This window comes from Anser cygnoides, chromosome 3 (assembly GCF_040182565.1).
Source record: "Anser cygnoides isolate HZ-2024a breed goose chromosome 3, Taihu_goose_T2T_genome, whole genome shotgun sequence".
Classification (NCBI taxonomy): domain Eukaryota; kingdom Metazoa; phylum Chordata; class Aves; order Anseriformes; family Anatidae; genus Anser; species Anser cygnoides.
In genome coordinates, this window is record NC_089875.1 from 3621284 (window position 1) to 3645654 (window position 24371).

Genomic DNA, 24371 nt, shown 5'->3' on the forward strand with positions numbered 1-24371 from the left:
GATGATAAGTAGAAAGACTGAGCAACATACCTCTTGTGATACGTGGTATTATACTTAAGTCTCCAGATTTTCCTTTCCAGCTTTCTTTTAAAGGGGGGAAAACGTACATTTCTACCATTTTACAGAAAAAATGGAAAGTCCTAGTTTATAAAGCTTGCAGAGAAATAAATACAGCAAAGAGTTCATCGGTTTCTGAAAAGTTATGTCAAATTTTAAGCCAGACTCATTAACATTATTGGTTTTCTTAGCCATATGTGGTTCATATCTAAAATGCAGCCTGACACCACTAGAAAAAAGTGATCATTCTAATCTGCCAAAGAATAAAGTGAGAGGGCATGCAACGTGGGCTGTAGATACCGAAGCTCCAAAGACTGCATCAGTGATAGACCCTGGGCATAAATTCCACTTTGAAGCCAGCTTCCTTTCTGGAAATGTACACAGGACACAATCTTTACCCCTATTAAAAAATAATCTGAACAGTAAAGTCAATGGTGTCAAATGCAAAATAAATTTCAACTTACTGTGTAATATTACTCCACCCACTGTCAGAAAGCATACTTTTAAAATTGCTTTGTTTACTTACTTACATATTATTCAAAGGCAAGCTTGCAAATAGAATGTCATGCACAGGATTATGAGAAGAAGCTAAGGTGAATTTGGCAAGGAAGTTTGGAGAAGCATTGCAAACTGCTACCTACGCAAGAGGCATATTAAGCCCCATGTTCATTTTTCTATCAAAATTTAGCACTTAAGCTACATCTTCATTATCAAATACCGAGGACCAACAAGAGCACATCTGTGGAATAAAACAACTGGAGCTGAGAACCTGTAGTATAAACACTGCCCATGTTTCATGGTTTTTATTGGTGGCAAGGAGGTTTTTGTGTTGTTTAGTCTGGGGAACTTGGGGCTTCTTTGGGGGAACTAGTTCTTGTCCGGCCCATGGGCTGAATGCCAGTTTTCCGGTAGAATGCTTGAGAGCCACATCTTCCAGTTTAGCTTTACCCAAACAAAACCTAGCTCATGTGCTCTGGGATACTTGATTACGCTAAATAACAGAGCAGTGAAGCCAGCAAGGGGATTTCCTTCAAAGGATACTCTAGGCTCCAACTCAAACACCAAAGTAAATGCAGCCTTTATTTTTACTTGAGATTTATTTGAATTTTTCAGGATTTTTAGCAATGCCTGAGTACCTGCAAATAAAGGGCAAAAGCCCCAATTTTCACACTCACATAAAACAAATTTTTGCTTTATAAGAGGGCAAAAGTTTTCTTACTGAGCCCAAACAACATGTATGAATCAAAGTTCAGAAGATCAAAGTAGCAATTCACATCAAACCTGAACTCTGCATCAGGCACACACAGAAGCCAGCACGATAGGGTATTCATCCCTTAAGGTTTTAGTTGTAAACAGGCACTAACAAACAACTGAGCAATGGCAGAACAAAAACATTCAACAGTCACCCTAGGGTACAAGCATAAACAAGCCTTGTCTTAGAATGACTAATACGTTCTGCTTGCAGTGGTGATGTTAAGGATGAAGCGTCTGGAAGCAACAAGACTGAGGGAATGATGGAGAAGCTCTTTGAAAGCATCGAGATGACTTACACAAAATGATCTAATGCCATATTTCCACAGTTACGTCTGATGGGAAGACGGTGAGAAAAGTAATCCCCCCTCCCTTCACAAAATCATACATAAAATGTTATACGTTAAGTACTTCTGAAATACACAGATCAAACTGAATAAGCAAAACATTTGACTGGTGAAACACTTCATAAGACAGTCTCCAGAAGAGTTGCAGTTAATTTATAATCCTTCACCATAAATATTTCATGCATTTCAGCATTACCAAAAATCACACTAAAGGGAAGCTCATCGTGGTCCAATGGAAAAATAGTACCTTTCACAACAGTAAACGACATCTTAGATTTACTATTTTTAATAGTATTCTTGTATTTTATTTTCAACATATATCCTTGTATAAAATCAGAGAATAACTTCAGCTGGATGGGACTCTGGAGGTCAGCACCCCTGCTCAACTTTTCTTTATAGAACAAAAGTGGGGTTGAAATAGATCTGCCTTCTGAAGTGAGAAAAATCTAAAGAAAAAAAGAAGTTATTCTGCCATCTAAAATCTTTTTATTGTTATTATATATATTTATTTATTTTTTTTTTTACTAATTATGTTTATGCTCCAGGGTGAAACAACACCCAACACCTACGTGTTATTGAAAATAAATGCTTTTCAATTACTAAGATGGAAGAACGAAAGCTAAACAATAATTGGCACAAAAGGCTCACTCAAAAACAGTCCCAAGATGACACCTATTCAGTTTGGCCAAGCACCTATTTGTGGTGATAGCAAGAACCACAAAAAAGAGGTGTAGCTTAAATATTAAGGAGGATGAAAGGTCTAAGCTGACAGCAAATACAAACAGATCCGAATACTCCAGTCAGACTTCCATTTGTGGAGGCCAGACTACGAGTTGTTATCTGCAGAAAGAAGTATGCATAATATGGGCAGGCACTGTAGGGAGAGGGATGAATGCAAAGATTCATAATGAAGGGTAATTTAAAGTCTCAAATCTCTCAATACGTAACATAGCATGATTCAAAAAAGAAAGGGCTGACTCTTAACACAGATTTCAGCAGAGAAGCAGGGCTCAGATTCCTTTTCCTCAAGTCTATTTTATTTTTCCTAATTCTGCTCTTCTTTTTCAGCCAGAATATGTTTTTTTTTTTATAACTACCTCTTCTAATTAGAAGGAGAACTTCCTGATCTATTGACCTATTGCACAATATGATTTTAATTGGTTCACACTGGCATGCAATGCCTGGAGTTTAAGTATTGTTTTGCCTGAACAAATCTATTTGCCCATTGAAAGTATTCACATAAACAACCAAACAAAAACGTTTTTAAAAATATTAATGTGTAAAATCCAGTGGGATACAGTTGCTTGCTGAACAGACTGCAGTAAAAAGGTGAGAGTGACTTTCACAACCATCTGAAAGGCAGTTTTCTCCATTGAAATACATTGCCCACTTGATTTCTTGTTCAAAATTAATAGGAAATTTTATTTGTCAAGTACCAATATATTCTTCTGTCTCCATTAATGCCTTATGTGCATGTCAGCACAGATACAGATATTACAGGAATATTTGTTTTGAATAGATAACTCATTGAGCAATGTTTTACAGACCAGACATAATTTGAATGCAAGAGTTTTCATCGCATCAGAACAACTCCTCAAGGCTTTGCACAGCTTTTTTATTAGAGAATTTTATGTACTTTGCAAAGGAGATGAACACCAAATAGGGAAATTAGGAAGGGAAACTGAGGGTAAAGCGATATGCGGCAATTTCAGTACCTTCCAGACTCTCCCCATGTCTCCACAAAGTCCCACAACTGTGGTCTCCCTTCACTTACTCTAAACTCAGTTCACCCGTGCCTCCAACCTGTTTCTTTTTTGTTTGCTGGCAAGGTAAATAAATGCCCGTGTGCTATACTGAATCTGCAGTACTGGCCAGGCACATGATGCCAACAAACTTTATAGTGGCTGAGTCTCCCTGGATTTCCTTACCTGAAGAGACACATTAGCTTCTCTGTGGACATTGATTTTCAGAAATATGCAGAGAAAAAAAAACTACTTGTTTTGAAATCTGCGACCCTCTGTCAAACACATCTGCAAATAGCCAGTGGATCAAACAACATGTTGGGAATTAATTAACAGTAGGAAACAGACAGCAGGCAGACAGCCCAAGGAAGCCAGAACATGAGTGTTTCAAAATTTGCAGCCTGATCATATAGGATAGGGCATAAGCAATGAGCAAATGGATAATATCACGTATTTCCTTTCCAGTTTGACAAGAAATCCCTGACAAAACTGTCTTTGGCTTCATGGAGCCCTGGTTTCACTATAACAATCTGTCCATCTGTGAATGAGTAAGTGAAGCGTGTCTACCTGTGGTCACGACATTTATGAAATACTGCAAAGATCACGAATGTGATTGACAAGATGACTCAGTGAACATCGGGGTTTGAACTTCCACCCACCGCATTTATTGGTGGAATATTGACTGAGAAGTCATTCAGCCTTTTTTTCCCCATGTTCAGCAGATTTGCTATCAAACAGAAGATGAGTTAGTGTTGCAAGCCTAACTACTTGAAAGGAACAAAACAGCTCCATGAGACAGCATTTGAAATTTGTTTAGATGCTATAGGGTTTGTCGTTAAGAAACTAATAACATCCTCTTGATATTTAAATAGGTAACCCAGGAAAGCACAGAATAAAAAATGAAAAGAAAAAAAGTTTGGATAGCCATCTTCAATCTTTGCCTTCTATTATTCATAAACCTGTGGGTTTTAAAGGAGAATGTAATTATTTGGGGTTCTCAGAGAAACCTGGCCTAATTAAGTTTTAATTCCCAGAAATCAAGAGGTAAACTTCTTCCCTGCAAACATGGTGCCACATTTCAGCAGCATTTCTCACAAAAGACAATGGTCTTTGGTAGCTCTGTAATGGATTTTGGCCCAAGTCTGGCCCCTTGTTCGTATTTGTGATCCTGGAGACCAAGCAACCTGCTTGTCTACCAGAAAGGCTTCACCTTCATCACAGCAACCTCTGGAATCCTCTGAAGAATTAAAAATCACTGCAGAATAGCTCTACAAATGCCCCTTTCTTCCTCTAAAAACCCGTTTCTACTTACTGGACTCAGGATATGCTTAAACTTAAAGTGATGTAGAAGTATCTTAACATTAAAATTGTATTACCTAGAGATAAGTTCCTTTTTAAAACAAACAAAAATAAACAAAGAAAACAGTAAAATAGGTCAGAGAAACAGCAAGTAAGTGGAAGAAGAGTGGAGATTCATATCTAAAGCTTTTCTTAGAGTATAAATGCTGGGGTGAGCCAGAAGACCCCAACAGGCAGCATCACTGTACTCCTTTCCACCAATACATTCCTAAATTAGTTTCAAGACCATAATAAGCGTTCCCCATGATGCAGCAGACAGGAAGGGGAGCAACTCCTTGCAATACACAAAGCTCCTCCAGTCAGACCACCCATGTTGCCATCAGCCTAGCATAAATGGCACTTTCTAAACATATTCTGATCTTGAGTTTTGTGACAGGAAGAGTTAAAATTGAAGCATCACTGAAATGCACTCAAAAATAAGGCCTGCACAGGGCAGTCATCACGACAGTCAGCCAGGTATTCATGGCTCTGCTCCCACTTCTGCTACAGTAGGTGTGATTGTTGTACTTACTGTTTCCCCAGCTCTTGTGCTCCATTTAGTTACACCAGGCTGGATACCGCTTCACTACACATCAAAACAAAACCTGCTCCAAAGTGAAGCAGCAACAGACTTACAAAGTACAAAACGAGGCATATATTTTCAAGAGCCCTCAAATTGGATGCAATAGCACACAGTACAGTACAGAGGGTAAATGTGGTTATCTGAAAGGTCTGTTCAAAAATGAGGCTTTTGCCAGCATTCTCTCCTGAATACTCAGACGCATGAGTGAACCCACAGAAGCATCATGCTAACTGCAGCACGTACTTTGCCTTGGCACAGGTACGGGAAAACAACAATTAAGCTTTTGTCAAGCATATCCCTTTTCCAAAAACAAACAAATTGTTCCTAAATACCTGTGTTGCCTATGTCTCTCTCACACATATAGTTATATAGCCTCCTTTCTTAAAAGCGTACGAACAGCCAAATTGCTTTGTTAAACAAACAACTGTGTTTTCTCCCTCTCTTACTTCCGATTATTCAACATTAGAAAATAAAATGACAGTTATTAAGCAAATGATAAATGTTATCTGTTCATACAAAGACTGCTTTAGTGAATCAAAACGATTAACAGTTCCCAAGAGGATAAATGTAATTCTTTTATAATACTGAAGAGGAAAGCTACATACACACACACACACACACACACACACACACAAAAGTATAGATATTATTACACTCAGGAACATATGCAGAGTTCCCCCAGAAGAGGCAATGAACATAGCTGACCTAACACAGTGCAGGTTAAAAACCATTGTAAAAATAATTTAATATGTGTAAGATTAGAAAACATGAAATTTGATTTCTTTTCCTTATGTCTCAGAGATTCTGTTATGCTTCCAGCTGACTTTACCAAGCTGAAGAAATACTACAAATCTTATGTATAAACTTATCCTTGCACATTTTTTTTTCTACACAATAAATTAAATGCCCTTTGTCAACAGCATTAAAGAATGGGAACTCAACAGAAAGTTACTTCTTTCCAAATACCCTTAACTCAACTCAGAAGATTCAGAAACTGCAGAAGTGGAAGGGAAATATTTTGAAAATTCCTCTTGCATAGAAGATGATGGGAAATAATTGAAGTTATAATCTAGATGAGGATGTTGCACATTCTTCTGCCTTTTCAAACATGGCATTAGGATGTTTATCTGATGTCTGTCGGAGAAAGAAACCAGCATGGCTTCTTCTGTGGAAGAACCAGCACAGCTTCTCTGTTTGGAGTAAAGCAGATCTCCTGATATCTGGAAGATATCCCTTGCCCTTACGATGACTTCCTCACCTACCAACACCAAAGCTGACAAAATGCCCATCAACGGATTCAGCAAAGACAAACAGAAAAAGCTTTCTGATGTTTTTGCTGTATCAGACCTTTAATGTATGTGAATAATACAAAGTTTCATATCCTAAAGTGAGTAATATTCTACAAGAGAATCAGAACATATTTTTTTCCTAAGAAAGAACAGAAGTACTTCTGGATAATGAGACAGGAAATGTGTAAATCCCATCCTTCTTTCTCGTTTAGAGAGTTTAATAAAGCAGCACTGTACTGTGGCACACCAATATATTTTGGCAGCATTTGGAAAGATAGCACCTTCTGAGTTGTGAGTGCCGTATTTTACTGCACCCTGTCAGGTTAGATAAAAGCTGTCTGCAACTTTTATATTTTTCCTAGACAGAAGAGTTGCACAATATTGCCAAGAAGCTTTAGAACTATACACACTAGCCTATCACTACTGCCAAACGCTTTTTAAAATTATATTTCCCCCTCCGTCTAAGAGGCGCCCTGGCAATTCTACAAACATTCAAGACAGCACTGTGCTCTCCAGCTACTCTGCAACACGCATGGAGACAGGGCCTTGGAGAGCCTGACTCTGGAAACTGAAGTCTTGCAAATTCTTGAACTATTTATTAAAAAAACCCTTCTACCTAGGAAATTCCTTTTCTTTTTTATTTTTTCATTTTCCATTTAGACAATAAACACCCTTTAAAAATTAAGTTCCTTCCTCGAAAACGAAACCCGAAAGGAGAAAGGCACAAGGTAAGAGGAAGAGAGGAAATTAGAGCACACAGTACATACGGCAATTATTTTAGCATGTTAAATATGAATGGAGAGGAGAGAAACTTCAGTTAATGGCAACCTGATTATTCCAGTAGGGCCACTTAGCAGTAGTGATGGAAAGATATCACTTGCTTAACTAATGTTTGTAAAGTACTTCACATTCCTCAGATAGAAGAACTACAGATACGCAGACTATCATCATCATTACACCGGTTGCCACTATGACTTTAGTAAATAATTAAAGGTTCTGACATGACTCCCGGTAAGCATATCATAATATAACATCAAGGGGTGGGCGGAACTGCCATGACCAATTCCCCCAGCCTATATTTTATGCATGAGAAGGGATACCTCGTGACGCGGTGGGAGCGGGACTGCCGAGAGGGGCAGCTCAGTGCCGGCATGGGGCGCTTGGCAATGCTTCTGAAGAGGCTGCAGAGCTGGGTTAGGGCAATAAGCGATCAATAAGCTGGAGAGGTAAGCTGTAATAATACAGATCAAATTTCAAAGCAGCCTTTCTTTTAAAGAAATTTGTTTTGTTTACTTTGTTGGAATCTCTGAAAAAGCATCTTCCAGTCCAGTGCTCTATACCTTAAGGGGACAATGAGGCCTTTACCAGAAGCATTAATTAATTTTAATTACTCCTGCTGACATATCTTGTACAGAGTACAAGGAAGGTACATTTTATTACCAATTGAGGAATTTTTGTTTGTTTGATGTTGTTTTTTTTTCGTTTTTTTTTTTTTTTACATTAGAAAAATGTTTGATTATTTTAACAACAACGATTGAAGTAGGAAAGATAGGAAACATATAACAGAAAATGCATAAAATCCTGACTTTCAAACTAAGGAGGCATCTTCTTGAGTCTTCTTTCAGACCTTTTACAGTAAAGGAAATTTGATTTGACCTGTTTCTGCCCACATGATTCTGGCTACTCATCTATCAGACAGTACAACAGTAGCATACAGCAGCAATGGGTAGCGGCGCAGTGAATAAGATGGAAAAGCCTGAAGTGAGAATACGCCTATTCCAACACAGAGGATAAGCAGTGAAGTTATGAGACACTTAATTTATGAGCAACTGCCATGTTTTTCAATGCTGAGGTGATTCATAAAATGATCTTGGGCAGACACGTCTGTCAATACTGGAACAAAGCTACATGCAAAAACATCGCTTTAATTAAGTTCTTAGAGGATGTCCAGTGAGTTAACTCTCATTAAATCACGTACAAAAAATGTTCTTATTTCACCTGACATGTGTGTTTTATTCCAGACATTCATCTTACAGGAGGAATACTAAAAGCAATGATTAAATGTTTTCTGCCTTCTGTGTAGGAAAATGTTACTAGCAAGGTAGCAATTAAGTTCCATGTGACAATTACTGCACAATAGCTAATTTTATATAGTACCCATGTGGTTGTATTCCTACATATATATATATATATATGTATATGTATGTAATTCATCTAGAAGCCTTAATACCAAGACACTGCTTTAAAACATCTGATAATACGCCTGCTATAAAAGTAAAAAGAAAAAAAAAAAAACACCAAAAAAGCATGTCATTAATTGCAACACAATCTGAAGTTAATTGAGTTGATGTGTCAAAAAGCATCTCCTTGTGCTGAATGTGACCTTAAACCATGGCTGGAGCACGAAGGAGAAATGAAAACAGGAAAAGAGAAGAGAATGATCTCCGCTGCGTGCTGCACTACTGCAGAAACCTGTTTGTATTGCAGACCCAAGAGCAAGAAGGGAAGCAAACCGGCACATGGCACTCACAACTGCTGGTGGGAAGGAACCCCGCGAGATCCTGTAGCCCAGCCCCTCGCTCAGAGCAGGGCAATCTCCCGCTCCATCCTGGTCCCTGACATTTCAGGTGCCTGCAAATGAACTGGTGAGAAAACCACCATTTCAGGGGAGTGCAGCTCCTGCTGTCTCTGTGCTGCTTCCCCCTCTTGCTTCACATCAGATGTACCCGCACGGAGAGCACTCGCAGTCACCTGGGAGAGCAGGAAAGCATCTAGGAGGAGACCGGTCAGCTCTGAGAAGCTGTGGGGGTTAAAATCTTAGCCACTGCTCGTAACAGGTGACCTCCCCAAGCTCCACCCAATAAAAAATGTGTTTCAGGCACCATGCTTTCCACTTAGGTAATGAGGAACGTTTTTCAAAACTACTGTCTCATCCTGACAGTATACTACCGGCTTTATAAAAGTGATGCTCTTCCTGCAACTATCTTTTCTTCACCTTGCCGTGAACATTTATGAATTATTCATTAACATCATTTTTGCAAAAAGTTTTCCTTTCAAATGAAAAAGATCCCATTACTAGCATTACATTAAATACAATAAGAGAGCAATTTTCCACATGTTGAGGTTAGTTTTTTAAATGCATACTTCAGTGCTTTTCTGATTCAAGGCCAAGCTGTTTCTTGTACACACATCCTTCTGTATTACTCATGAGCCAATTTAATGGCAGGTATCATGTAGTTTCACTGAAAGACTAAAAAGAAAACAAATACAATAATTTAATACATACTGCTATAATATGATGAATAGTACATTTTAGAAGATCATGCTAGGGAAATAATTTACATTGTATACTAAATAAAAAGGATCATACTCTCAAGAGCTTTTGAAATGTTACTTTCCCCTTGATGAATTACAATGCAATTTTCTAGCCAACTAATTTCACTAAAGAAGATAATGACTTGAGCAAAAGGCTAATCAACTGCCAATCAGGATTCCTTGAAGCACAGAATGTCAAATATTGAAGCAATTTTTACAAGCCATAAAAGCACTTAAGTTCCATGATATGTCATAAAACCTGTGATGAAAATCTGAAGTTGATGAAGCATTCTTATTTCTCCAGTGATATTCCTAAACAAACAACTTTCAGCTTTAACCAAATCTTCCATTAATATTCAGACCTATTAAAGCAGCAGCATCACTACACAATTAGCTGTGTAAATGTCAGTCAGAGAACTAAACAGATTAATCATCCAGGTTGTTTTCTCTACCAAATGTCTCAATTGTAACGTTACTTAATTTGTTCAAGAGTGGAAGGTGAAAAGGGAAATAGTTTTAGAACTCTTCACTTATTAGGGCAGATTTTTAACATGATAGGAAGCACTAATTGATCATGACAATTTACTGTTAATTTTCATCCATTTAGTTTTTGTGTTCTGTAATATTCCAATTAGACTCTCTTTTGTAATTCAGCAGAAAATCTTTCAGAACTAAAGCTTCGTAATAAAACATTAATTGCAATCATCTTTTCTTTATGAGAAACACAGGTCACTACTCTTTTATGTGTGGATAAATATTATTCTCTGAAGGCTGCAGATAATTATTTTTTATGTAGCTTGTTTCTTCCTTTCTATTTTTAAAGTCAATAATTAATTATTTGTCTGTGCTTCTATTTCACCAAATTGTGTGCTTTTCTGAAAAAAAATCAAGGCAGCTTGAACCTCTGTTACCCACTTGATCTTGTTATGATATTTTAACTTGGATACGTATTACAAAAGCAGAATGTTAACACTGATTAATGCTGGAGAAGAGGAAAGAACATCTTTAAGCATTCTAAATCAGCAATGCTTTCAAACTCCAAAACTTTTGGACAGCAGGAAGATAAGCTGATAGTCCAGTCTAACATCCTGAAAATCTACATCTAAAAATTGAGTACACTACATAATCACAGAAGACACTGGAAAAAGGGTTATAGATTATAGAGTAAATCAAATGTTTTTAAAACAGGACTTGCGTGCCAGCTAAAACTATTCAACTCATTTTTGGTCTTTGAACAATTTAGGACTATATCTATATAAAAGCAATTCAAGTCATCAGATGTTCCATTAAACTACCATATTTCACCCTGCTTCCAAAAGCTGCTTACGGTACAATGCCTGTATTTACTTATGTAAGCAGAATTGGTAAAGTTCCTGTGATTATCTTAAAAAAGAGTGGCTACAATGTATGTTTAACATGTAGCTCAAGACCACACTAAGTACAAGTAACAGTTGAAGCACTTCAGAGTTCCACATTGCCTTTTCTGGTCCTCACACGAAGTCTCCCTCTCTGCTGTCAACGTAAGCCCCTCCTCAGGCCAGAAATAAAGAGAAATCAAATTGCTAGGAAGTGAGAGTGACAAGCAAAAGCAGGCATGGTGCTCTCCTCCTGTTGTAGGAAGATGAGAGGGTTGGATGGATCAGCATGGCACAGGAAAGGAAGCCAAAGAAAGACATGTTGACCTCAGACCCTACATCCTGAAGGCAATGCATTGGGAAATTATCATTGCTAACTTTCCACAGAAAACTAGAAAGTAAAGTCAGACACAACTGGAGTCCAAGCAATAGCATCACACCAGGGAACAGAACAGAGAAACCATTCAGTTGCAGAGGAAGCCTGTGGTCTGTCCATGGGCAAGAAGGTTGCTGGCTACCCTTGGTCTTCTGCTACCCAAAGAGAAAAAGACCCATGTCTAAAAAATACTCTCTTCTAATCCCCAGAGCAGATATGGGTTGCATACAAATAAAGTCGTTCAGCCTGCTTCAACAAGCTAGCTGCTTCCAGCTGCTGGCAGGAAGACTTCCTGGAAAGTGCCTTGGTAGCTGCTGTGCTTTGACTACTGCCTAACCCCAAATTCATAATCATCTCCCCATTGTGCTGGGCTTTCCAGGCCTGCTTTCTGCATCTGCCTGTTGTCTCTTGTCCTGCACTTACATGGTGAGTTCTTCAGGGCAGGGATGGTCTTTTATTGTTCCACGTTGGCACTGAGAGAGAACAGTAGTGCCATAGTCACTAATTAGAGCCACCTGGAGCTACAACAACAGCAAAAAAGAGAGAACAATTTAAAATCCTTATCAGACATCAGAGGCAGCAAAGCGGCAGGATACAAGAACTTCCCAGCCAAGCAAGGACTCTTGACAGAACAAAGCAACAGATAAGCAGCCTTCCTGCAAGAGAAACAACTGCATCCCCTGCTTACCGGGCTTCCCATCGCCCTTTCGTTTCTACAAACTGGTGATGAATGCTACAGGAGACAACATACTTTTCAATGGAGCAAAAAGCAAGGAAAGAAAAATTCAGGATTTTCTAAAGAAATGGGCAACTCCTCAGCCATTACAGCAGGGACAGGAAAACTTCATTCCTTTTTTTTCAAGAGTCACTACATGTATATATGTTTATAGACATACATACATGATGTGTAGGTACCAACACACAGAGAATATCCATACACAGGAAGAAAATGATAAAAACAGTCCTTTCCAAGATCCTAGGTCTTGTTCTAGATCTGTTCACTGAGGAATTCTCTATCAATGAAACTACTTAATGCCTTGTTATGATTTTTACCTCCTATCTATCTACCACTTTGGCACCAACCAGTTCATTTCAGAGAGGGAGGAGGAAGAACTAAGCTAATGTTTGTTAACAGACCACTGCTTGCTCCACCTGGCCTTCCCAAGTCCCCCAGGTCTCCCAAAAGCTATCAGGTGATGACAGCGTCAATCAGCTAATCATCCAGTTAAAATAAATCTATTAATTCGAATTCTCACTGGCCAAACAAGCACAGAGAGGGTACAGCTAGAGAAAGACACTTCTGTACGCTGACCTGCCCCGTGTACATGCTTGTACCTTAGGAATTTCAGTCGCAGACCGGGGAAAAACCTAAGAATGGGGAAAAAAAATCTGCAGGCAGCAAAATATTAAATGAGTAACAGCACAGTGAGACACTACGTGTTCTATATTCTTTGGATATTAACTCCAAGAACATCCTTCTGTCTCGCCAAGCACTTGTTGAATGCTTAAGTATTTTAACATGTCAGGTTTATTAGATCACTGTTTGGAAGACTTTCCAAGAAAACTGATCTGGTAAAGTAATCACTACTTCAGGGACCATAGCTGCTCCACAGAAAGCCACATGTGCTAGAAAAGCTTGACTTGTTTTAAAACAGTCACTGGAAGGGCAGGGTAAGAAGACGATAGAAACAACTGTCATTAAAGTCTGGATTTAAGGAAATTGGGAGAGGAGAATAAAGGTTCAGGAAGGCGTATCAGATCTAATAAAATTAGATTCATAAGATGACTTATTTTCTAATCACTTCTATGGATACTGTAAAAAAAAAAAAACATAGCTGGGACCGCAGCAGACTTTCCAGTGCAATGTAGCATTTCCAGATGCTTCTTATCTTTTTCCAGTGTTTTGCTTTTCTGACTCAAGTGAGATAGACTTCTCTTCGATGGGAACATTTTAAAAATATTTGAACCAAATAGTTAATCTGTGCCCATACAGAGGAGAAACATGCAATTTTTACGTAGTAAATTGCTGTCTCCTTCTTCACAGACTTCTAGGCTTATATTACATAGGTACGATTAGGTGTGTAACTGGGGTGGCAGGGAGGGAGGAGGAGGGGAACAAAAATGCCAAATCTTTCGTGACTGACAAAGCAAACTGAGAAAGAGACAAGGCAATGCAATTTTACAACTGTCAGAACATACCTCAGCTCAGACTTTTCAATAGCACCACTGAAAATTACTTGCATGCAAAGCAATTGAAAAGACTAAGTGATGAGACTTACTAAGAAGATCCTACAAACTTGCTGAGAACTTTGAGATTTTTGTATGTATATATGCAGGGCACAGGTACAGAAGAGACGAAGCTGCTTGCTAACGTGACAAACTGTTTTCCATGATGACAGAAAAAGGTGTACAAGTGAAATTTGCATGAGTTTATATAGCTGTGTATACTGCCCCTCATTTACTAAAGAGGTTTCTGACTCTTTCCCATTTCTGACAGAAACACTTCACACTCCCTGGAAATCTAAAGGCTGATGCTGAAGCAACCTTTATGCACCAGAGCATGGTATCTTTACATGCAGGGAATTTCAGCTTTCAAGGCCAGAAAGGAATACAGATTGTGCAAATATTACCCTGAGATCACCTGCCGTCACACAAACGAACAAAGGAAAACTATTTGCAAGAGAGATCTTCTGAAACCAACTGGGTGCATTAGCCAACAGACGAGACACTGATTTTTCCTGCTGTATTTCATGTGTGCTTTCAGTTTCCATCCTTCCTGGCTTCCCTGTCATATTCATTTCTATTGATACTTTCTCCTTCCATTTTTCTGTCTCTACTCAGCTTTGCCGACAAAAGAATGGCTTTCGCCATCTGTCTCTCTCTGCTTCTGCCACCAGGGAACAATGTCACTGGCTAAGCCTCGTATAAAACGCCATAAAGATCTAGTGAGCCATGGGGCCCTGATGATTCGGGGACGATGGAGCGGCATACAGCCTATTAGCATGACACCGCTGCCTGGCCTCGCAATAAAAACACAGAAAGGGCACATATGCCCCAAAGACACATTGTTGTACATCATCCTGTGCCTCTGTTGAAGATAACAAGCTTCCATGACAGCGTGAAGGGACTATCATAAATAAATGGCATTCAAGTGAACCGGTTGTGTTGTAGTCCTACTTTCCATTTATTACTGATTTGTGAGGCTCTTTCTCTCGAGCGCGACTTTGCACAACGTTGTCGCCACAACACAAGTGCAGGCCCCACGCTGGAGGAGATGAACCCGTCCGGAGCTGGCCCTCCTCGGGGCTCTGCGCTTTCAGAGCAGGCTCTGCACACTTGCGCTTTGCTCACAGCAAGAAGTGGACACAGGCACCTTTTTTCAATACAAATTGGAGACAGACCTAATAACACCACCACGAGCAGAAACAGAAAAGCCATATTCAACATCAGGTACTAAAAGCTACCTAATATAATTTCTATTTATTACTTAATTTAATTTTTTCCAACTGCTTTTCCTTGCCATGAGTTACCTACTTCTCATGTTTCAATGTGTAAGTTAACCCTGTATTTAATCAATATGTAACTACATTGTACAGAGCAACAAACCTTGTTGTAACTGCCCACCGATGAGAACTAAATACTTAATAATTGAGCACTGCATTAATTTCTGCTCAAATTTGCTTCCTCTTGGTGACTGAACATCTGGATAGATAATTTTCACCAAAAAGCTCTATAAACAAGATGCTATGCTGTACAAACCTGATGTATGTTTTTGAATGTAGTTTCTTAAGTATAAAAACAAGAGATCTACACACTGCTGCCAAGAGACCACAAGTGCAATTCTTTCTGTAGATAATGTTCTCTTTTCTGCTTTCTAAAAAAATCATTGATCTAGTTTATGATTCAAACTCTAGATAAGTGCCTGAATATTCTGTCTCACAACCCCACACCTCATTTTAAAATGTAGGCACTTTAGGGATAATGACAATCTGTAAGTAGTCAAAACATACTGTGTATAACATCATAAAACTTGGTATCAATGATGGGTGTATTATGAGATGCTGTATAGTACACTCTTACAACACAATAGGAGAGGAAGGCTCTGTGAGGCCAGAGGCTAGTACATGACAATAGTTAATTTCCAAATTTACAGTAAGCAGCAATGTCAAAACTCCTCTCTCTTCCTCTTACAGCCCTTCTACCTTTGGCTTGCTTGCAGAAATCCTTCAGTCACGTTAACAGCACTTCAGGGGAGGTGCACCCATGAAACGTACCTGTACAGTGATGCTTTTTAATAGCCCTTTACAAGGAACAGTACTGAAAGTTTGATCTGGACATCATTCAGAAGTGGTAGCAAAAGATATAATGTCCATTACACACTTTGGGGCAAAACTACTGACTGAAGTAACAAAGCAGCCGAATACAGAAATTAATGGTGAAGTAATCAATTTGCCTCTCTCCAGGAAAGTAAAATCTATTTTGGTAAAGAATTAGCCTCGTGCAATTTATAACAAAACACTTAAAAACCAAAGGCAACTAATTATTTTACATACCTGAGGAGAAATGTCTGCCTCCCCCACAGCACACGCAAGCCAAGGATATAGTTGAGAAGCTGAAATTGGACACAGTCACTTGGCACATCAAATGCACGTGAGGAACAGACACTGGATGTGAAAAGTAGAATTCACAGCACTGAATTCACTCAAAATAGTGTAGCTTGAAACAATCGAAATTTGGGTAGCCGGGGCAGGGAAGCAGTGCTAGGTTTGCAGAAGGCTCTTCCAGGAGGACTTCTCATGATAAAAGGGAGCTGCAAACGGGCACACATTGCAGTCAAGGATGCTTGTATTCTGAAACAGCCGAGCTACAAAGATTTGGACTTAATTTAGTAGCCAACTTGCGCTTCTATATCTATACTGCAGTGCAGTGTACAGATACCTACAGATACAGATACTTAAGCTACCCTTACAATCCCCTTGGTAGCACAGAGTTAAGCACAAGTTAACCAGTTTGGTGTTTGTTCTTCAGCAGATTTTGCAGGCTTTGCTGGACACCCGGCTCCAGCAGCTATCAGTTATTGCTAACGCCAAACAAGATCTGCCTTACACTATAATCAGAGCAGTGACCGCAGTCCACATGTATCCTCAGAAGACAAGAATGCCAGATTTAATGGAGGAAAAAGGGAAACCACAACTGCGTTATGAGAAGAAGTGGATTTTGCCAGAAATTTTAGTATCTACCCCAGATCTTAAGAGCAATCCTACTGCCCAACGATTTTGACAAACTGTTATAATCTGAAAGCAGTTTTATACCCCCAAAAATGACACCGGCTGATCTCTTCTTTCACATGAAAGAGATCTCTTTTGAGAGGCAGTATTTTATTCTGCTTCTGCCTCTAGGTGTAAAGTTACAATGCGTGGCCTCAAAAAGTCTCCGAAGCGAGCGGGGAGCCAGGCTCCCTGCTGGGAAGGGGCTGATCCCTCCTGGTGGCCCAGGCAGACAGGAAAGGGGGGAACGCACAGCACAAGGCAGTCGCAGGGGCACGGAGCCGGCAGCCTGCTCTCCGAAAGCTTCTTCCCATCACCCTGCTGCTATCAGAGGGCACCGAGATGACTGAAACCGAGCATGAAAGCAGGAAGCTGCCTGCCAGGACAAAGGGGGATATTGTCTATAAACCCCTTTTTTATTTTTGTTCTGTCTTGGCTAATCACTTCAAGTTTTCTCTGTCGAAGATGGGAGATATTATAGTACACACTGAAATGCAGTGTGGCTTTTTGGCTTTAAAGGCTCTGCTGTTGGGCAGACCGCCTTCCCAGCTCTGGCTGGTTGAGGGTCTCACATCAAATTCACCTCTCCCTTCCCCCATTGTAATCCAGTTTACACACCACAGAATTATTTATGGTATCTCACCATCCCTAAAAGCAGTATTGTTTCTGCAAGATTTTCTTCCATTCCAGAAAATACTTATTTCTCACAAGCCAGTGCCTTCGTAATGCATTACTGCGCTAAGCACAAACTAAGCTAAGCACAAACTCCAGCAGGCACTATTTGCCATCAGCCAGGAAATTCAGAGCAGGTCCTGGAGGTGGGCAGCGTCTGTAGGCTGAAGGACGGCCTCACACTAAAGGTTGGCCAGCGTTAGGTGAGACTCCTGGTCACCAGGAAAATGGAGGAACACAGCATCTTTCCAACACAAGCACACCCACTTTGCACCTATAGCTTTTTGTCCAAAGAGCCGTTGTGCCTTGGAAATTGGAAAGAGGAAAAAAAAATAAATAAAAAGAAAAAAAAGAGAAAAAAAAAGAAAAAAGAAAAAAAAGAAAAAAAGAAAAACAAAAAAAGAAATAAAAGAAAAAAGAGAAAAAAAAGCTTCTTCACCCTACAAGAGAAGAGGGGAAGGCAGATCTAGGAGAAGAACCACAACACAAGCTATAACAAGTCACCTCAAAAGCCCAAATTACATTAAAAATAGTCTGGGAATGGAAGATCAATAGTCTGAGAACAGGAAAATACATTTTCCATCTTTCAGAGTAGAAATATTAATAAGAAATCATATTTTTCAGGTTGAAAAAAGACACAGTAAAGAACATTAATCTCAGCAAAAATTTATGTAAACCCCACTTCAAATAAATAGCAATCACCACCCATTGTTAAGAGTTACAATGTCAGTAGCAGTACAGCATAGTAATATTTAAATGTCATAACACACGCAGAGGAATTCTGCAAATATTATATTTATAAGTTGGAGCTAACCTCATTAACTGCCTGCAGCATTGCTTCAGTTCATTACATGACACAAACAGAACAAATTTATATACATGCATCTAAAATTACTAACAGGTATTGCTATACTTCTGTGACTACATCTTCACCGTGCTATTTACATAGCCACGAGTAAAGTTCTACTTGCCTTTTGATTGCAAGACTGTATTTGTAAGATTGTTTAAAATTGGTTTCAAAAATATGATTTGACTTCTAAGTTACTATTAAGATTTTGTCTTTGGCTACTTTGTACAACTAAGAAGTCATTAATAGCTAGGATAATTTTACATGAAAAAAAATAAAACCACAGATAAAAATAAAAAGGAAGTCAATAGCACAGAAATGATATTAACTACCTGAGAAATACTGGCAAGTTCACCAGGACAGAAATTCAAACTAATTACAGATTTTCCAAATCTAAAATGGTACGCAGTGAAGCTGAGCATCTGGTTTTGAAATCGTAATACATGTCTGTAACTGAAGAGTCACAATCCTTACAAAAACAACCTAAAGAAATGCTATTAAAAACCCAAGAAATTAAAAGCTAAATATACATGCAAAAATATTTGTATCTGCAGATGTTGGCATCAGATCAGTTCGCAGCTGTACTCCTTTGTTGTCATTAAAAAAAAAAAAAAAGATAAAAAAATCAAACCCTAAGACTACTTTTTTCTTCCATAACAACAATCTTTTGTCTTGGACACAGCAGCAGCAGCAGGGGGTATGGTTTAGTTAGGTTGTAATTCATCTCCTCTAAGAGTTATCTGACAAACCCGGCGTGAGGTGTCACTCCTTGATTCGCCTGGGAGCTGGTGAAAGCATTTTTGTCTTTTTTTTTTTTTTTTCTCCGTCCCTACAATATAAGGTGTCAAGAGCTTCCAGTTTATTCCTCAGCTTTTTCTGGTATCTTTTGTCCATTTTTATCACTTAGCATTGTACCCTCCCATGAGTCTATACATTTTTGATGAGATCATATGCCACTTGTTTGCTGAGGGTCTGTATCTGCGAGGTGCCGAGGGTGCAGCATCGGGCACTATCCTGCCTACATGATACTCGCGTGTCAGGAGAACCCAAACATCACTTAACACCACAGAGAATGCCATTTACCAACTCCCTGGGGGCCTGATCACAAGATGGTGACAAAAACATCAAATCAAGTGCTATGAATGCACATCCAGGAAACTCACTGCTGCTCCCCCTCCCCTAATCAGAGCTTTACTATTTTATTTAAATATCCGTATAAATGCCAGGTAGTTTTCTAGTTTCCTTTCAAAGTAATAATATCATTATTTTTAAAATATGAACATATGCTTGATTAAAACCAAGGAAAGCAGCAGCTGAGGCCTGTGGTTCCAGGACAGGCTCAGATGTCCAGCACTGTGTGTCAGTCCTTAGTGTTTGGGCCATAACAAACCAAGACCTCGGAGCTGGGCTTCCCAGACACACCAAACAGAGCATCCAGCAGCCTAAGCACAAGTCAGCCAAGACACTGCTGTCTGGACACCGCCACATCTGAAGCCTACGAGGAGAAATGGGTCACAATCTGGTAACTCGTCTTCCCAACGGCCACAAAATTGATATAGCAACAGAGAGCATGCCCTTTTCCCACCAGTCCCTACAACACACGCAGAGATATCCGACGTTAAAAGACTCTTTGATATAACCAACAAAGCCAAGTTCCAGGGGTTGAAATCCGAGTCCAGAAGTTCAGATAGAAACGAGGTTCAAAATTAACATAAATAATTAACCACTGGAACAGCTTCTGACCCAGGATGCTGTCAATTACCTAGGAACATATGCAGTATATATATGTGTGTGTATATATATAGTGTGTGTTTATTTCGTAAATTTTCATATAAAATGTTTTAATAGAAAAGGTATTTGTGGCTCAAAAATAGCTAACAACAGAGAGGGAATTCAATACTACATGTGGCTGCTAGATTTTTAGTTGAATTTAAGAGACATAAACCTTTGCAAACAAACAAATTGTGCAGTTCAAGCACTGCAAAATCTCTAAAGGAAACTGAATAAAAACAACCTTGACTCCAGTAATCTGTTCATGTTCTGGAAACTGTTCTAACAAGACACACCATAGATAGATTATTAAAAAGGGTTGGGTTGGGGTTTTTTTGGTGTTTTCTTTTTTTTTAATTGTTACTAGTCATACAGGTAAAGTAATATCTTTATTTAAAATATGAATCATAAGCTGACACAATGCATTAAAATATCCAGGCATTTATATGGCACGTCTCACCAAGCAGCTGACAGCGAGATGCATCAGACTATCGTCTGAAGTCTGGTCTCTTGGGGGAAGTGGAGCACTAAATTGAACAAAAAGCTATGACAGCTTTTGCGGGACAATCCTGAACATGCCGGGAGATGGAAGAGATGACCTAAGAAGTCTCATCTTCAAAGTGAGAACCTCAAGGGATTAAAAAAAAGCACAAAAAACAACCCCCCCTCAAAAAAAAAAAAAAAAAAAGCAACAACAAGAACGAGTTCAAAAATTGTAAAAAGCATTTCTTTGCAGAAGGAAAAGAATAATGGAAAAACTTGGCAGTAGCTGCTTCCAAGAAAGGTGATGAATAGCTTCATCTGGAAATGATAGTTTCTTCACCTTAACCTTCCCTGTCACAACCTGAGAGCGAGCACAGCTGCCGCAGGATGCCCGGGGCACGAGGACTTGCTCCGTCTCCCAGAGAAACTCCCAGCCAAGGAGGAAATTTCTCAGTCCCCTGCTTCTTCTGTCTGCAGTGGAGATCACCCAGAAAAAAATATCTCGTTTCTCTAGGGGTGGCTTCCATTCGCACCCTTGGAAACCGCTTGCCTTTTCCAAATTTCCGCTGAAGGGAGCTCTACCTCTAATGAGTTTGCAGGCTTACTTCTGATGGCAACCTGGTGTAAGCAGGTGTCCGGCAAGGGAGGGCACAGCTCCCAGGAAACACACAGGACCGAGGCACAGTGCCATCCTCAACAGTCAGCAATGGGCAAGCAAGAAGCAGAAACATTAACACATTTGAAACATCAAAAGTTTAAAATGAAGCCTAAGGACCAAGTAATATACAGTCTGGGGTTATTTTATGTGCATAAATTTTTAGAACTGAGCTAGTTAAATAAGTGCCAGGGATAAGTCTGACCACATTTCTCGTCTTCTTTAGCTGTTTTCAAAACATAATTGCCATTTACCTGGAAGGGAATTTTTTTTCTCCAGCCCAGCCTATTATCTGTACCCTGTAGCTGTAACAAGGGCCTATAATGGAGTTTTCTGGTTACAGTTTCTCTTCTAAAAGCAAAGGGCATTTTCATGCTGCAGATAACTGTGTTATCAGAAGTTCTGATTTACTGAATACAAAGTCAATGATATTCTAATTCTTCCAGGCTTACAAGCGAGGCAGCATTCAGCTCTGTTTAACAGAGGCAACATTTGGCTTTAAGTCTGCCATTCAAACAGCAGCTTACCTTCGGGAATGAAGAGAACATTTCTTTCCCAGAGCCAGATTTTTGTGATGATGAGAAAGTTCCTGTTAAGCATTGATGCATATAACTAATTTGGACAAGTTAGGAAATGTACTCTTAGTTCATTACCTGAAATTTACAGTATTTGTGGGGAAAATATCAGTTATGGCACAGATTCTCATACTGTCATCTGTGGATCACCAGTGCTTAGCAAAGAGGTTTATAGATAAGCTTGCTATTATCTGATAGCAGTGCGTCCTCTTCAACTGCTGAGCTGCATTAGGAGACACAAAATACTCCTGAAATATTTATTTTCCTTCTGAGCAACTTCTGAAGTATCGATAAAGCAGAAAGGCTGTACATAAAGTCAGAAGTGGAATGCACAGCATAGACAACCTAAAGTACTGCTAAAACATGGTCCACACTATGAAACATTTGCAAATCCTTGACTTGGAGAGCAGCAGGATGTCCACTGGCATGCTCTATACAGGCATGCTTACACAGAAACACTTACAAACTCTTATGCCATATGGACTGTAAGCAGAAGAAATGGACTGAAAGTATGAATGGGGCAGACCAGCTGAAGATGTGTAATAAAGGGAAATTATTCCACATTCTTTCAGATGTAGGTCTTCTCAGCACACAGCCTGATGACAGTGTCACTGGCTACCTAGAAAATGTTTATCTATTACATCATAATTCTGTTTTAAGAAGATTATTAAGGTTGTATGGATAAACACCTGGAGAGTTAGGAAATGGCAATTTGAATTTTAGGCATATACCCTTGTCTCAATCCGCTGTATTGAACTACATGGGTGGTTACTTTACCCCAAACGGCATCTCCCTGACTCAGTACACCAACACCAACTATGCAAGATTTTAATTCTTTCTATTCAGCATGAGGTCACTTCTTGTTTACTTTTCAGTTTACTTTTTCCTTGTACGCTTCTCGAGACCAGCCATGAAAACCAAATTATAAAAGTATCCTGCTAGGATTCATGACATTTGTCATGGAATTATCTGTGTGCTTAATAACGCTCCTCAGCTTATTTTCATACTAATGAAATAGCACTGTTATTTGCATTTGTGAACTGCATGGAAACGCAGTTGCCGAAAAAGTCTCTTTCATCTCTGAAGGAGCCAAATGTTCCACATAGATGCATTCTTTCTGAATGTATTTGTTTAAGTCTGTACATGCAACCAGTACTTAGAACTTGTCCAAGTAACACAATGCTATCATAAGGGGAGCAATTGCTCATCCTGTTGCCAAATACCATATTTGTACTCTAAAACTCAGGGGTACTAGAGCTATTTAAGGAAACAAAAAATTTGAGTCTTATTCTTGGGAACTGGAAAGCCATTTTACCTGAAAAATATGAAAAATGAATAAGCTTGGCAAACAACCAGCAATGAATATTTCATTTTAAACAAGTAAGTGAGTAAGCTTACAAGCAATAAGAAGATGGGAATGAGCCATCTTAAACGTATTTGCTTTTAGCTCTACTTATAAAAATAAATGCTACTGTAAACAGTTTAACCATTTTCCCTCTGGTATGACATAAGTGGGTAGAACCACTGTAGCGTTCCGAGAGAAGCAAGTGTAAGTCCCCTCGTCCAGGATTATCATTGGCCTGTCCTCCAGTTCCTGGTGCAAAAGAGACTAATACATCCAAGACACTAACAAGCTTGCATTTGTCTGTGATAGGAACCACAAAAGAACCTAAGACAATTGGAGACACCCTATGCTAACAGTAAACTTCAACACGTATAATAAATATATAAAATAAATAAAATAATTCATATTAGAGCAACAAGATTTTTCCTTTAAAGAGACTATGAGAACATGAATAATTTAATGACCCCCAAAATCCATTACTTTCATACACTGTAGCAAAATAAATATTTTACAAACAACGAACTTCCACCTCTATGGCTTTGAATTCCTTTTCATCTCCAGTTCCAAACTGTGTTAAGTGTTGCTTCTTGTCTTGCAAAGTAATATCGTGCTGAAATGCCAGAAAGTATCAGGACAAATAAAATGATCTTTTCACAATGTGCTTCTCCTTTAAACTGATTTAATTAAGTATGTAAATAAAATGATTTGTCTCAAAAGTTTCTGAATATGCATTTTTAAAAAAATCCAACATACAGCAGAAGTCTATTTAGGGTCATAAAGTTGGATTCAAAACCCATATTCCCATAAAAGACACCACGATCAAATAAATTGCCATGTGCAACAACTAATTCAGAGAACGAGATCTGTTTAATTAGTCCATTAAACCAATGTATACAGTTGTGAAATGTGTGTCATTAGAAGCCTTCATCTTTAATCTATTCTGAACCGGTTTTCAATCTTTTCCACAAGGTATCAGCAGGTCTTTAAGATCAAGTATTGTTAGCAAATGTTCTTCTGATACAACCCATCTGTTAGGTGTTAGTGCTGATCTTTTCTCAACGTTCATAAAACAGTCTTTTCTCTATTGTAGATTATAAATATCAG

At 39.0% G+C, this 24371-nt stretch overlaps 1 protein-coding gene across 8 annotated transcripts in view; it reads right to left on the bottom strand.

The window, feature by feature from the left end:
* Window positions 1-24371, bottom strand: part of MACROD2 (mono-ADP ribosylhydrolase 2) — an 860596-nt gene that overhangs the window by 613505 nt on the left and 222720 nt on the right. The window lies entirely within an intron of this gene.